Source organism: Cryptomeria japonica, unplaced genomic scaffold (assembly GCF_030272615.1).
Source record: "Cryptomeria japonica unplaced genomic scaffold, Sugi_1.0 HiC_scaffold_229, whole genome shotgun sequence".
NCBI classification, from domain to species: domain Eukaryota; kingdom Viridiplantae; phylum Streptophyta; class Pinopsida; order Cupressales; family Cupressaceae; genus Cryptomeria; species Cryptomeria japonica.
In genome coordinates this window covers 11,823-27,500 of record NW_026729051.1, presented here as the reverse complement: position 1 = coordinate 27,500, position 15,678 = coordinate 11,823, and the positions used below count along the sequence as shown (strand labels likewise).

The 15,678-nt window shown below is 63.2% G+C and overlaps 3 non-coding genes across 3 annotated transcripts; all 3 read right to left on the bottom strand.

Annotated features, from left to right (window-relative positions):
- Positions 1-1,121: 1,121 nt before the first annotated feature.
- LOC131869024 (5S ribosomal RNA) lies at positions 1,122-1,240 on the bottom strand. Its single transcript, XR_009367420.1, has one exon. It is a non-coding gene; the product is annotated as a 5S ribosomal RNA (ribosomal RNA).
- A 5,915-nt stretch (positions 1,241-7,155) lies between these two features.
- Positions 7,156-7,274, bottom strand: LOC131869023 (5S ribosomal RNA). The gene has a single exon (XR_009367419.1). It is a non-coding gene; the product is annotated as a 5S ribosomal RNA (ribosomal RNA).
- A 5,916-nt stretch (positions 7,275-13,190) lies between these two features.
- Positions 13,191-13,309, bottom strand: LOC131869022 (5S ribosomal RNA). The gene has a single exon (XR_009367418.1). It is a non-coding gene; the product is annotated as a 5S ribosomal RNA (ribosomal RNA).
- Between the last annotated feature and the right edge of the window lie 2,369 nt (positions 13,310-15,678).

The window sequence follows — 15,678 nt, the reverse complement described above, 5'->3', positions numbered from 1 at the left end:
AAGTCGGGTTAATTGCATTGTTTTCCCCGGGTGCGCTCCGAGGTGCGCAACATCGGTGCGCACCAAGGAGGGCTCCGAAGTGTGCTCCAAGGTGCGCACGATTCGGAGCTCGGTTTGCCCGGGGTGCGCACACCTTGGCTGGGTTGCGCACCCTTTGTGCGCTCCAAGGTGCGCACGAAGTCGGAGCTCGGTTTGCCCCGGGTGCGCACCTTCGCCAGGGTGCGCACCTTGATGCGCACGCCTTGGCTGGGCTGCGCACCTTGGTGGGCGCCATGGTGCGCACCTTTCGTGCGCTCCAAGGTGCGCACGAAGTCGGAGCTCGGTTTGCCCCGGGTGCGCACCTTGGTGGGCGCCATGGTGCACTCCGAGGTGCCCAAGATTGGTGCGCACCAAGGAGCGCTCCGAAGTGCGCTCCAAGGTGCGCAGGTGCGCGCGAAGTCGAAAGTTGGGTTAATTGTCCGGTTTGCCTCGGGTGCGCACCTTGCGTGCACCTTCGCCAGGGTGGGCGCCTTGGTGCGCACACCTTGGCTGGGCTGCGCACCCGGGCGCGCACACCTTGGCACCCGCGTTTCCTTCATTTTAAATTTTTTTTTTTTACAATCTCTCAAGTGGGAAATTCTATAATCTCAACTTTTTTTGCCTTTTCAGGAAACTTTTGAATGGAGCGCATCATTGGTGCGCTCCGAAGTGTGCTCCAAGGTGCGCACCTCTGGTGTGCTCCAAAGCTCTCTCTAGCTGCGTGCACCTGCCCCGGCCGCGCACCCGGCCCCGCCCAGCTTCGCTCACCTGTCCCGGGCGTCTGGTGCGGAACCTTAGAGTAAGAAACATCACCGTGCACCTTGGCCAACGTGCGCGACTCGACCGAGCGCGCACTGGCCGAGGTGCACACCGATTTCACCTGGGTGCGCGCGCAGCACCTCGGGCGCACCGGGGTGCGCGCACAACGCCCGGGTTGCACCGTGGCCTGTGTGCTCGGGGCGCCTCGGGTGCGCGCTCGGTGTCGCCCCCGCGCGCGCGGTAGTGCGGGCAGCGCACCCCGGCCCGGCCCGGCCCCGACGAGAACGCAAACGGGCAAAAGGTTTATTCAAATAGCATTGCGACGCCCGGCGAAAAACTAAAAAAGGGTGCAACACCGGGACTTCCCGGGAGGTCACCCATCCCAGTACTACTCCGGCCCAAGCGCGCTTAACTGCGGAGTTCTGATGGGATCCGGTGCACTAACGCTGGTATGATCGCACCCGTTATGAGCTTGTCGCAGTGTGTACTTAGCAAACCGCGACCCACGTGCGAATCCACCCCGGCCACCCACCCCCGTCGAGGTGCACACCCTCCCTCGCGAAGTGCGCCCCGTTCGCCAAGTGTGAGCCCTGCCCGGGTGCGCGCACCTTGCTAGGGCGTCGGGTGTGCACCCGGCCCGGCCTACGTGCGTGCACCTGGACGGGGCGTCGTGTGCGTGCAGTGTCCCGTCTGCAACGCGGTGCCCACACACCACCTCGGGCGCAACGACCTGCGCTCACATGTGGGCCGAGTGCACCTTGGTGCATGTTCGGGGCGCCTCGGGTGCACGCTCGATCTTGCCCCGGTGCACCAAGGCGCTCGGTTTGCCCCGGGTGCGCACTTGGTGCAAGGTGGGCACCCAAAATAGGGATCAAGCACCAAAACACAAGTTTCGGGATGCAAAATGGGACCCAAGGACCACAAATGCGTTCCAAGACCCATGATGGGTCCACGAGAACAAAAATGTGTTCCGAGACTTAATAAACAAATATTGGGTTTTAGGAGAAGAAACATGCTCTGATGCCCAAAACGAGAATCGACCCCGAAAAGGCCACAGGCCAAAAGTGGGATGCGAGACAAAAAAAAATGGGACCCGAGGACCAAAATTGGGTTCCCAGGTCGAAGACAGGGCAACCGGACAAGAAACGACCTCTAAGGCTCGAAATGAGTCCCGACGACTAAAACTTGACAAGAAGCACCCATCAGGCACCCAACTCGACACCCATGGGATGCCGACCCACCCGGGCTTCCACCTAGCACACCTTGGCACCCACCCACCCTCGCACCCAACCTCGCACCCAACTTAGCACCTTTGAACCCACATTGGCACTCACCCTGACCCTGGCACCTTGGAACCCACATTGGCACTCACCTTGACCCTGGCACCCACCTTTGCACTCACCTTGGGACCCACCCTGGCTCCCACCTCGGCACCCACCCAGACACCCACCTTGGTTCCTTGGCACCCACCTTGGATCCTTGGCACCCACCCCGACACCCACCTTGGCACGCAACTTGGCTACTTGCCACCCACCTTGGCTCCTTGACGCCCACCCCGACAACCACCCCGTGACCTACCCTGGCTAGGGTTGGTGCACACCCACCCTGGTGCCCACCTTGGCACCCACCCCATGACCCACCTTGGCACGCACCTTAGTACCCACCCCGTTACCCACCCTAGGACCCACCCCGTGACCCACCTTGGCCAGGGTGGGTGCCTTGGTGCGCACAACTTGCCTGGGCTGCACACCAGGGCGGGCTCAAGATGGCACCCGCGTTCCGTTTTTTTCACTATCTTTCAAAACGGAAATTTTAAAATCTCGTTTTTTTTTTTTTTTTGCCTTTTCTGGAAATTAGTGAAGGCAGCGCATCAAAGGTGCGCAATGCTGGTGCGAACCCGGGAGCGCTCCGATGTGTGCTCCAAGGTGCGGCGTGCACGAAGTCCGAGCCCGGCTTGCCCCGGGTGCGCACCTCGCGTGCACCTTCGCCGGGGTGAGCACCTTGGCTGGGTTGCGCGCCCTGGTGCGCACCAAGGAGCGCTCTGAAGTGTGCTCCAAGGTGCGGCGTGCACGAAGTCGGAGCTCGGTTTGCCCCGGGTGTGCACCTCGGGTGCGCACCTCGCGTGCACCTTCGCTGCGGTGGGCACCTTGGCTGGGTTGCGCGCCTTGGTGGGCACCATGCAGTGCACGAAGTCGGAGCCCGGTTTGCCCCGGGCGCGCACCTCCGCCAGGGTGGGCACCTTGGTGCGCACAACTTGCCTGGGCTGCGCACCAGGAAGGGCTCAAGATGGCACCCGCGTTCCGTTTTTTTCACTATCTTTCAGAACGGAAATTTTAAAATATCGTTTTTTTTTGCCTTTTCTGGAAATTAGTGAAGGCAGCGCATCAAAGGTGCGCAACGCTGGTGCGAACCTGGGAGCGCTCCGATGTGTGCTCCAAGGTGCGGCGTGCACGAAGTCGGAGCCCGGTTTGCCCCGGGTGCGCCCTGGTGGGCACCATGGTGCGCACCAAGGAGCGCTCCGAAGTGTGCTCCAAGGTGCGGCCTGCACGAAGTCGGAGCCCGGTTTGCCCCGGGCGTGCACCGCGGGTGGGCACCTTGGTGCGCATGCCTTGCCTGGGCTGCGCACCAGGGCGGGCTCAAGATGGCACCCGCGTTCCGTTTTTTTCACTATCTTTCAAAACGGAAATTTTAAAATCTCATTTTTTTTTGCCTTTTCTGGAAATTAGTGAAGGCAGCGCATCAAAGGTGCGCACCTCGCTGCCCACCACGGTGCGCAACGCCGGTGGGCACCCGGGAGTGCTTCGAAGTGTGCTCCAAGGTGCTGCGTGCACGTTGTCGGAGCCCGGTTTGCCCCGGGTGCGCACCTCGCGTGCACCTTCGTCGGGGTGGGCACCTTGGCTGGGTTTGCCCCGGCTGCGCTCCGAAGCGGGGTTATTGGAGCGCCGCCTCTTTTTTTGTCGGAGCGTTTGGTGGGGTTTCTCGCATTGGCTCTTCCCAGGCCCGGTTGCCACCCTGGCGCGCACGAAGTCGGAAGTAGGGTTAATTGCCCGGGTGCGCACCTTTGCCAGGGTGGGCACCTTACCTGGGCTGTGCACCAGGGCGGGCTCAAGATGGCACCCGCGTTCCGTTTTTTTCACTATCTTTCAAAACGGAAATTTTAAAATCTCCTCTTTTTTTTGCCTTTTCTGGAAATTAGTGAAGGCAGCGCATCAAAGGTGCGCACCTCGCTGCCCACCTTGGTGTGCTCTGAGGTGCGCACCCGGGAGCGCTACGAAGTGTGCTCCAAGGTGCGGCGTGCACGTTGTCGGAGCCCGGTTTGCCCCGGGTGCGCACCTCGCCTGCACCTTGGCCGGGGTGGGCACCCTGGCTGGGTTTGCCCAGGGTGCGCTCCGAAGCGGGGTTACTGGAGCGCCCCCTCTTTTTTTGTCAGAGCGTTTGGTGGGGTTTCTCGCATTGGCTCTTCCCAGGCCCGGTTGTTGGGTGCGCTCCCACCCTGGCGCGCGCGAAGTTGGAAGTTGGGTTAATTGCCCGGGCGCGCACCTTCGCCAGGGTGGGCACCTTGGTGCGCACACCTTGGCTGGGCTGCGCACCAGGGCGGGCTCAAGATGGCACCAGCATTCCCTTTTTCTCACTATCTTTCAAAACGGAAATTTTAAAATCTCGTTTTTTTTTGCCTTTTATGGAAATTAGTGAAGGCATCGCATCAAAGGTGCGCACCTCGCTGCCCACCTTGGTGTGCTCCGAGGTGCCCACCACGGTGCGCTCCGAGGTGCCCACCACGGTGCGCAACGCCGGTGCGAACCCGGGAGCGCCCCGATGTGTGCTCCAAGGTGCGGCGTGCACGAAGCCGGACCCCGGTTTGCCCCGGGTGCGCACCTCGCGTGCACCTTGGTGCGCACACCTTGGCTGGGTTGCGCGGCCTGGTGGGCACCATGGTGCGCACCAAGGAGCGCTCCGAAGTGTGCTCCAAGGTGCGGCGTGCACGAAGTCCTAGCCCGGTTTGCCCCGGGTGCGCACCTTCGCCGCGGTGGGCACCATGGCGTGCACGAAGTCGGAGCCCGGTTTGCCCCGGGTGCGCACCTCGCGTGCACCTTCGCCGGGGTGGGCACCTCGGCTGGGTTGCGCGCCCTGGTGCGCACCAAGGAGCGCTCCGAAGTGTGCTCCAAGGTGCGGCGTGCACGAAGTCGGAGCCCGGTTTGCCCCGGGTGCGCACCTTCGCCGCGGTGGGCACCCTGGTGCGCACCATGGCGTGCACGAAGTCGGAGCCCGGTTTGCCCCGGGTGCGCACCTCGCGTGCACCTTCGGCGGGGTTGCGCGCCCTGGTGCGCACCAAGGAGCGCTCCGAAGTGTGCTCCAAGGTGCGGCGTGCACGAAGTCGGAGCCCGGTTTGCCCCGGGTGCGCACCTCGCGTGCACCTTCGGCGGGGTTGCGCGCCCTGGTGGGCACCATGGTGCGCACCAAGGAGCGCTCCGAAGTGTGCTCCAAGGTGCGGCGTGCACGAAGTCGGAGCCCGGTTTGCCCCGGGTGCGCACCTCGCGTGCACCTTCGCCGCGGTGGGCACCATGGCGTGCACGAAGTCGGAGCCCGGTTTGCCCCGGGTGCGCACCTCGCGTGCACCTTCGCCGGGGTGGGCACCTCGGCTGGGTTGCGCGCCCTGGTGCGCACCAAGGAGCGCTCCGAAGTGTGCTCCAAGGTGCGGCGTGCACGAAGTCGGAGCCCGGTTTGCCCCGGGTGCGCACCTCGCGTGCACCTTCGCCGCGGTGGGCACCATGGCGTGCACGAAGTCGGAGCCCGGTTTGCCCCGGGTGCGCACCCCGCGTGCACCTTCGCCGGGGTGGGCACCTCGGCTGGGTTGCGCGCCCTGGTGCGCACCAAGGAGCGCTCCGAAGTGTGCTCCAAGGTGCGGCGTGCACGAAGTCGGAGCCCGGTTTGCCCCGGGTGCGCACCTCGCGTGCACCTTCGCCGCGGTGGGCACCTTGGCTGGGTTGGGCACCATTGAGCGCTCCGAAGTGTGCTCCAAGGTGCGCACCATGGCCCTCCAAGGTGCGCAGCATGGCGTGCACGAAGTCGGAGCCCGGTTTGCCCCGGGTGCGCACCTCGCGTGCACCTTCGCCAGGGTGGGCACCTCGGTGCGCACACCTTCTCAATGTTTTCTTGCCTTTTCTGGAAATTGGTGAAGGCAGCGCATCAAAGGTGCGCACCTCGGTGTGCTCCGAGGTGCGAACCCGAGAGCGCTCCGAGGTGCCCACGAAGTCGAAAGTCGGGTTAATTGCATTGTTTTCCCCGGGTGCGCTCCGAGGTGCGCAACATCGGTGCGCACCAAGGAGGGCTCCGAAGTGTGCTCCAAGGTGCGCACGATTCGGAGCTCGGTTTGCCCGGGGTGCGCACACCTTGGCTGGGTTGCGCACCCTTTGTGCGCTCCAAGGTGCGCACGAAGTCGGAGCTCGGTTTGCCCCGGGTGCGCACCTTCGCCAGGGTGCGCACCTTGATGCGCACGCCTTGGCTGGGCTGCGCACCTTGGTGGGCGCCATGGTGCGCACCTTTCGTGCGCTCCAAGGTGCGCACGAAGTCGGAGCTCGGTTTGCCCCGGGTGCGCACCTTGGTGGGCGCCATGGTGCACTCCGAGGTGCCCAAGATTGGTGCGCACCAAGGAGCGCTCCGAAGTGCGCTCCAAGGTGCGCAGGTGCGCGCGAAGTCGAAAGTTGGGTTAATTGTCCGGTTTGCCTCGGGTGCGCACCTTGCGTGCACCTTCGCCAGGGTGGGCGCCTTGGTGCGCACACCTTGGCTGGGCTGCGCACCCGGGCGCGCACACCTTGGCACCCGCGTTTCCTTCATTTTAAATTTTTTTTTTTTACAATCTCTCAAGTGGGAAATTCTATAATCTCAACTTTTTTTGCCTTTTCAGGAAACTTTTGAATGGAGCGCATCATTGGTGCGCTCCGAAGTGTGCTCCAAGGTGCGCACCTCTGGTGTGCTCCAAAGCTCTCTCCAGCTGCGTGCACCTGCCCCGGCCGCGCACCCGGCCCCGCCCAGCTTCGCTCACCTGTCCCGGGCGTCTGGTGCGGAACCTTAGAGTAAGAAACATCACCGTGCACCTTGGCCAACGTGCGCGACTCGATCGAGCGCGCACTGGCCGAGGTGCACACCGATTTCACCTGGGTGCGCGCGCAGCACCTCGGGCGCACCGGGGTGCGCGCACAACGCCCGGGTTGCACCGTGGCCTGTGTGCTCGGGGCGCCTCGGGTGCGCGCTCGGTGTCGCCCCCGCGCGCGCGGTAGTGCGGGCAGCGCACCCCGGCCCGGCCCGGCCCCGACGAGAACGCAAACGGGCAAAAGGTTTATTCAAATAGCATTGCGACGCCCGGCGAAAAACTAAGAAAGGGTGCAACACCGGGACTTCCCGGGAGGTCACCCATCCCAGTACTACTCCGGCCCAAGCGCGCTTAACTGCGGAGTTCTGATGGGATCCGGTGCACTAACGCTGGTATGATCGCACCCGTTATGAGCTTGTCGCAGTGTGTACTTAGCAAACCGCGACCCACGTGCGAATCCACCCCGGCCACCCACCCCCGTCGAGGTGCACACCCTCCCTCGCGAAGTGCGCCCCGTTCGCCAAGTGTGAGCCCTGCCCGGGTGCGCGCACCTTGCTAGGGCGTCGGGTGTGCACCCGGCCCGGCCTACGTGCGTGCACCTGGACGGGGCGTCGTGTGCGTGCAGTGTCCCGTCTGCAACGCGGTGCCCACACACCACCTCGGGCGCAACGACCTGCGCTCACATGTGGGCCGAGTGCACCTTGGTGCATGTTCGGGGCGCCTCGGGTGCACGCTCGATCTTGCCCCGGTGCACCAAGGCGCTCGGTTTGCCCCGGGTGCGCACTTGGTGCAAGGTGGGCACCCAAAATAGGGATCAAGCACCAAAACACAAGTTTCGGGATGCAAAATGGGACCCAAGGACCACAAATGCGTTCCAAGACCCATGATGGGTCCACGAGAACAAAAATGTGTTCCGAGACTTAATAAACAAATATTGGGTTTTAGGAGAAGAAACATGCTCTGATGCCCAAAACGAGAATCGACCCCGAAAAGGCCACAGGCCAAAAGTGGGATGCGAGACAAAAAAAAATGGGACCCGAGGACCAAAATTGGGTTCCCAGGTCGAAGACAGGGCAACCGGACAAGAAACGACCTCTAAGGCTCGAAATGAGTCCCGACGACTAAAACTTGACAAGAAGCACCCATCAGGCACCCAACTCGACACCCATGGGATGCCGACCCACCCGGGCTTCCACCTAGCACACCTTGGCACCCACCCACCCTCGCACCCAACCTCGCACCCAACTTAGCACCTTTGAACCCACATTGGCACTCACCCTGACCCTGGCACCTTGGAACCCACATTGGCACTCACCTTGACCCTGGCACCCACCTTTGCACTCACCTTGGGACCCACCCTGGCTCCCACCTCGGCACCCACCCAGACACCCACCTTGGTTCCTTGGCACCCACCTTGGATCCTTGGCACCCACCCCGACACCCACCTTGGCACGCAACTTGGCTACTTGCCACCCACCTTGGCTCCTTGACGCCCACCCCGACAACCACCCCGTGACCTACCCTGGCTAGGGTTGGTGCACACCCACCCTGGTGCCCACCTTGGCACCCACCCCATGACCCACCTTGGCACGCACCTTAGTACCCACCCCGTTACCCACCCTAGGACCCACCCCGTGACCCACCTTGGCCAGGGTGGGTGCCTTGGTGCGCACAACTTGCCTGGGCTGCACACCAGGGCGGGCTCAAGATGGCACCCGCGTTCCGTTTTTTTCACTATCTTTCAAAACGGAAATTTTAAAATCTCGTTTTTTTTTTTTTTTTGCCTTTTCTGGAAATTAGTGAAGGCAGCGCATCAAAGGTGCGCAATGCTGGTGCGAACCCGGGAGCGCTCCGATGTGTGCTCCAAGGTGCGGCGTGCACGAAGTCCGAGCCCGGCTTGCCCCGGGTGCGCACCTCGCGTGCACCTTCGCCGGGGTGAGCACCTTGGCTGGGTTGCGCGCCCTGGTGCGCACCAAGGAGCGCTCTGAAGTGTGCTCCAAGGTGCGGCGTGCACGAAGTCGGAGCTCGGTTTGCCCCGGGTGTGCACCTCGGGTGCGCACCTCGCGTGCACCTTCGCTGCGGTGGGCACCTTGGCTGGGTTGCGCGCCTTGGTGGGCACCATGCAGTGCACGAAGTCGGAGCCCGGTTTGCCCCGGGCGCGCACCTCCGCCAGGGTGGGCACCTTGGTGCGCACAACTTGCCTGGGCTGCGCACCAGGAAGGGCTCAAGATGGCACCCGCGTTCCGTTTTTTTCACTATCTTTCAGAACGGAAATTTTAAAATATCGTTTTTTTTTGCCTTTTCTGGAAATTAGTGAAGGCAGCGCATCAAAGGTGCGCAACGCTGGTGCGAACCTGGGAGCGCTCCGATGTGTGCTCCAAGGTGCGGCGTGCACGAAGTCGGAGCCCGGTTTGCCCCGGGTGCGCCCTGGTGGGCACCATGGTGTGCACCAAGGAGCGCTCCGAAGTGTGCTCCAAGGTGCGGCCTGCACGAAGTCGGAGCCCGGTTTGCCCCGGGCGTGCACCGCGGGTGGGCACCTTGGTGCGCATGCCTTGCCTGGGCTGCGCACCAGGGCGGGCTCAAGATGGCACCCGCGTTCCGTTTTTTTCACTATCTTTCAAAACGGAAATTTTAAAATCTCATTTTTTTTTGCCTTTTCTGGAAATTAGTGAAGGCAGCGCATCAAAGGTGCGCACCTCGCTGCCCACCACGGTGCGCAACGCCGGTGGGCACCCGGGAGTGCTTCGAAGTGTGCTCCAAGGTGCTGCGTGCACGTTGTCGGAGCCCGGTTTGCCCCGGGTGCGCACCTCGCGTGCACCTTCGTCGGGGTGGGCACCTTGGCTGGGTTTGCCCCGGCTGCGCTCCGAAGCGGGGTTATTGGAGCGCCGCCTCTTTTTTTGTCGGAGCGTTTGGTGGGGTTTCTCGCATTGGCTCTTCCCAGGCCCGGTTGCCACCCTGGCGCGCACGAAGTCGGAAGTAGGGTTAATTGCCCGGGTGCGCACCTTTGCCAGGGTGGGCACCTTACCTGGGCTGTGCACCAGGGCGGGCTCAAGATGGCACCCGCGTTCCGTTTTTTTCACTATCTTTCAAAACGGAAATTTTAAAATCTCCTCTTTTTTTTGCCTTTTCTGGAAATTAGTGAAGGCAGCGCATCAAAGGTGCGCACCTCGCTGCCCACCTTGGTGTGCTCTGAGGTGCGCACCCGGGAGCGCTACGAAGTGTGCTCCAAGGTGCGGCGTGCACGTTGTCGGAGCCCGGTTTGCCCCGGGTGCGCACCTCGCCTGCACCTTGGCCGGGGTGGGCACCCTGGCTGGGTTTGCCCAGGGTGCGCTCCGAAGCGGGGTTACTGGAGCGCCCCCTCTTTTTTTGTCAGAGCGTTTGGTGGGGTTTCTCGCATTGGCTCTTCCCAGGCCCGGTTGTTGGGTGCGCTCCCACCCTGGCGCGCGCGAAGTTGGAAGTTGGGTTAATTGCCCGGGCGCGCACCTTCGCCAGGGTGGGCACCTTGGTGCGCACACCTTGGCTGGGCTGCGCACCAGGGCGGGCTCAAGATGGCACCAGCATTCCCTTTTTCTCACTATCTTTCAAAACGGAAATTTTAAAATCTCGTTTTTTTTTGCCTTTTATGGAAATTAGTGAAGGCATCGCATCAAAGGTGCGCACCTCGCTGCCCACCTTGGTGTGCTCCGAGGTGCCCACCACGGTGCGCTCCGAGGTGCCCACCACGGTGCGCAACGCCGGTGCGAACCCGGGAGCGCCCCGATGTGTGCTCCAAGGTGCGGCGTGCACGAAGCCGGACCCCGGTTTGCCCCGGGTGCGCACCTCGCGTGCACCTTGGTGCGCACACCTTGGCTGGGTTGCGCGGCCTGGTGGGCACCATGGTGCGCACCAAGGAGCGCTCCGAAGTGTGCTCCAAGGTGCGGCGTGCACGAAGTCCTAGCCCGGTTTGCCCCGGGTGCGCACCTTCGCCGCGGTGGGCACCATGGCGTGCACGAAGTCGGAGCCCGGTTTGCCCCGGGTGCGCACCTCGCGTGCACCTTCGCCGGGGTGGGCACCTCGGCTGGGTTGCGCGCCCTGGTGCGCACCAAGGAGCGCTCCGAAGTGTGCTCCAAGGTGCGGCGTGCACGAAGTCGGAGCCCGGTTTGCCCCGGGTGCGCACCTTCGCCGCGGTGGGCACCCTGGTGCGCACCATGGCGTGCACGAAGTCGGAGCCCGGTTTGCCCCGGGTGCGCACCTCGCGTGCACCTTCGGCGGGGTTGCGCGCCCTGGTGCGCACCAAGGAGCGCTCCGAAGTGTGCTCCAAGGTGCGGCGTGCACGAAGTCGGAGCCCGGTTTGCCCCGGGTGCGCACCTCGCGTGCACCTTCGGCGGGGTTGCGCGCCCTGGTGGGCACCATGGTGCGCACCAAGGAGCGCTCCGAAGTGTGCTCCAAGGTGCGGCGTGCACGAAGTCGGAGCCCGGTTTGCCCCGGGTGCGCACCTCGCGTGCACCTTCGCCGCGGTGGGCACCATGGCGTGCACGAAGTCGGAGCCCGGTTTGCCCCGGGTGCGCACCTCGCGTGCACCTTCGCCGGGGTGGGCACCTCGGCTGGGTTGCGCGCCCTGGTGCGCACCAAGGAGCGCTCCGAAGTGTGCTCCAAGGTGCGGCGTGCACGAAGTCGGAGCCCGGTTTGCCCCGGGTGCGCACCTCGCGTGCACCTTCGCCGCGGTGGGCACCATGGCGTGCACGAAGTCGGAGCCCGGTTTGCCCCGGGTGCGCACCCCGCGTGCACCTTCGCCGGGGTGGGCACCTCGGCTGGGTTGCGCGCCCTGGTGCGCACCAAGGAGCGCTCCGAAGTGTGCTCCAAGGTGCGGCGTGCACGAAGTCGGAGCCCGGTTTGCCCCGGGTGCGCACCTCGCGTGCACCTTCGCCGCGGTGGGCACCTTGGCTGGGTTGGGCACCATTGAGCGCTCCGAAGTGTGCTCCAAGGTGCGCACCATGGCCCTCCAAGGTGCGCAGCATGGCGTGCACGAAGTCGGAGCCCGGTTTGCCCCGGGTGCGCACCTCGCGTGCACCTTCGCCAGGGTGGGCACCTCGGTGCGCACACCTTCTCAATGTTTTCTTGCCTTTTCTGGAAATTGGTGAAGGCAGCGCATCAAAGGTGCGCACCTCGGTGTGCTCCGAGGTGCGAACCCGAGAGCGCTCCGAGGTGCCCACGAAGTCGAAAGTCGGGTTAATTGCATTGTTTTCCCCGGGTGCGCTCCGAGGTGCGCAACATCGGTGCGCACCAAGGAGGGCTCCGAAGTGTGCTCCAAGGTGCGCACGATTCGGAGCTCGGTTTGCCCGGGGTGCGCACACCTTGGCTGGGTTGCGCACCCTTTGTGCGCTCCAAGGTGCGCACGAAGTCGGAGCTCGGTTTGCCCCGGGTGCGCACCTTCGCCAGGGTGCGCACCTTGATGCGCACGCCTTGGCTGGGCTGCGCACCTTGGTGGGCGCCATGGTGCGCACCTTTCGTGCGCTCCAAGGTGCGCACGAAGTCGGAGCTCGGTTTGCCCCGGGTGCGCACCTTGGTGGGCGCCATGGTGCACTCCGAGGTGCCCAAGATTGGTGCGCACCAAGGAGCGCTCCGAAGTGCGCTCCAAGGTGCGCAGGTGCGCGCGAAGTCGAAAGTTGGGTTAATTGTCCGGTTTGCCTCGGGTGCGCACCTTGCGTGCACCTTCGCCAGGGTGGGCGCCTTGGTGCGCACACCTTGGCTGGGCTGCGCACCCGGGCGCGCACACCTTGGCACCCGCGTTTCCTTCATTTTAAATTTTTTTTTTTTACAATCTCTCAAGTGGGAAATTCTATAATCTCAACTTTTTTTGCCTTTTCAGGAAACTTTTGAATGGAGCGCATCATTGGTGCGCTCCGAAGTGTGCTCCAAGGTGCGCACCTCTGGTGTGCTCCAAAGCTCTCTCCAGCTGCGTGCACCTGCCCCGGCCGCGCACCCGGCCCCGCCCAGCTTCGCTCACCTGTCCCGGGCGTCTGGTGCGGAACCTTAGAGTAAGAAACATCACCGTGCACCTTGGCCAACGTGCGCGACTCGACCGAGCGCGCACTGGCCGAGGTGCACACCGATTTCACCTGGGTGCGCGCGCAGCACCTCGGGCGCACCGGGGTGCGCGCACAACGCCCGGGTTGCACCGTGGCCTGTGTGCTCGGGGCGCCTCGGGTGCACGCTCGGTGTCGCCCCCCGCGCGCGCGGTAGTGCGGGCAGCGCACCCCGGCCCGGCCCGGCCCCGACGAGAACGCAAACGGGCAAAAGGTTTATTCAAATAGCATTGCGACGCCCGGCGAAAAACTAAGAAAGGGTGCAACACCGGGACTTCCCGGGAGGTCACCCATCCCAGTACTACTCCGGCCCAAGCGCGCTTAACTGCGGAGTTCTGATGGGATCCGGTGCACTAACGCTGGTATGATCGCACCCGTTATGAGCTTGTCGCAGTGTGTACTTAGCAAACCGCGACCCACGTGCGAATCCACCCCGGCCACCCACCCCCGTCGAGGTGCACACCCTCCCTCGCGAAGTGCGCCCCGTTCGCCAAGTGTGAGCCCTGCCCGGGTGCGCGCACCTTGCTAGGGCGTCGGGTGTGCACCCGGCCCGGCCTACGTGCGTGCACCTGGACGGGGCGTCGTGTGCGTGCAGTGTCCCGTCTGCAACGCGGTGCCCACACACCACCTCGGGCGCAACGACCTGCGCTCACATGTGGGCCGAGTGCACCTTGGTGCATGTTCGGGGCGCCTCGGGTGCACGCTCGATCTTGCCCCGGTGCACCAAGGCGCTCGGTTTGCCCCGGGTGCGCACTTGGTGCAAGGTGGGCACCCAAAATAGGGATCAAGCACCAAAACACAAGTTTCGGGATGCAAAATGGGACCCAAGGACCACAAATGCGTTCCAAGACCCATGATGGGTCCACGAGAACAAAAATGTGTTCCGAGACTTAATAAACAAATATTGGGTTTTAGGAGAAGAAACATGCTCTGATGCCCAAAACGAGAATCGACCCCGAAAAGGCCACAGGCCAAAAGTGGGATGCGAGACAAAAAAAAATGGGACCCGAGGACCAAAATTGGGTTCCCAGGTCGAAGACAGGGCAACCGGACAAGAAACGACCTCTAAGGCTCGAAATGAGTCCCGACGACTAAAACTTGACAAGAAGCACCCATCAGGCACCCAACTCGACACCCATGGGATGCCGACCCACCCGGGCTTCCACCTAGCACACCTTGGCACCCACCCACCCTCGCACCCAACCTCGCACCCAACTTAGCACCTTTGAACCCACATTGGCACTCACCCTGACCCTGGCACCTTGGAACCCACATTGGCACTCACCTTGACCCTGGCACCCACCTTTGCACTCACCTTGGGACCCACCCTGGCTCCCACCTCGGCACCCACCCAGACACCCACCTTGGTTCCTTGGCACCCACCTTGGATCCTTGGCACCCACCCCGACACCCACCTTGGCACGCAACTTGGCTACTTGCCACCCACCTTGGCTCCTTGACGCCCACCCCGACAACCACCCCGTGACCTACCCTGGCTAGGGTTGGTGCACACCCACCCTGGTGCCCACCTTGGCACCCACCCCATGACCCACCTTGGCACGCACCTTAGTACCCACCCCGTTACCCACCCTAGGACCCACCCCGTGACCCACCTTGGCCAGGGTGGGTGCCTTGGTGCGCACAACTTGCCTGGGCTGCACACCAGGGCGGGCTCAAGATGGCACCCGCGTTCCGTTTTTTTCACTATCTTTCAAAACGGAAATTTTAAAATCTCGTTTTTTTTTTTTTTTTGCCTTTTCTGGAAATTAGTGAAGGCAGCGCATCAAAGGTGCGCAATGCTGGTGCGAACCCGGGAGCGCTCCGATGTGTGCTCCAAGGTGCGGCGTGCACGAAGTCCGAGCCCGGCTTGCCCCGGGTGCGCACCTCGCGTGCACCTTCGCCGGGGTGAGCACCTTGGCTGGGTTGCGCGCCCTGGTGCGCACCAAGGAGCGCTCTGAAGTGTGCTCCAAGGTGCGGCGTGCACGAAGTCGGAGCTCGGTTTGCCCCGGGTGTGCACCTCGGGTGCGCACCTCGCGTGCACCTTCGCTGCGGTGGGCACCTTGGCTGGGTTGCGCGCCTTGGTGGGCACCATGCAGTGCACGAAGTCGGAGCCCGGTTTGCCCCGGGCGCGCACCTCCGCCAGGGTGGGCACCTTGGTGCGCACAACTTGCCTGGGCTGCGCACCAGGAAGGGCTCAAGATGGCACCCGCGTTCCGTTTTTTTCACTATCTTTCAGAACGGAAATTTTAAAATATCGTTTTTTTTTGCCTTTTCTGGAAATTAGTGAAGGCAGCGCATCAAAGGTGCGCAACGCTGGTGCGAACCTGGGAGCGCTCCGATGTGTGCTCCAAGGTGCGGCGTGCACGAAGTCGGAGCCCGGTTTGCCCCGGGTGCGCCCTGGTGGGCACCATGGTGCGCACCAAGGAGCGCTCCGAAGTGTGCTCCAAGGTGCGGCCTGCACGAAGTCGGAGCCCGGTTTGCCCCGGGTGTGCACCGCGGGTGGGCACCTTGGTGCGCATGCCTTGCCTGGGCTGCGCACCAGGGCGGGCTCAAGATGGCACCCGCGTTCCGTTTTTTTCACTATCTTTCAAAACGGAAATTTTAAAATCTCATTTTTTTTTGCCTTTTCTGGAAATTAGTGAAGGCAGCGCATCAAAGGTGCGCACCTCGCTGCCCACCACGGTGCGCAACGCCGGTGGGCACCCGGGAGTGCTTCGAAGTGTGCTCCAAGGTGCTGCGTGCACG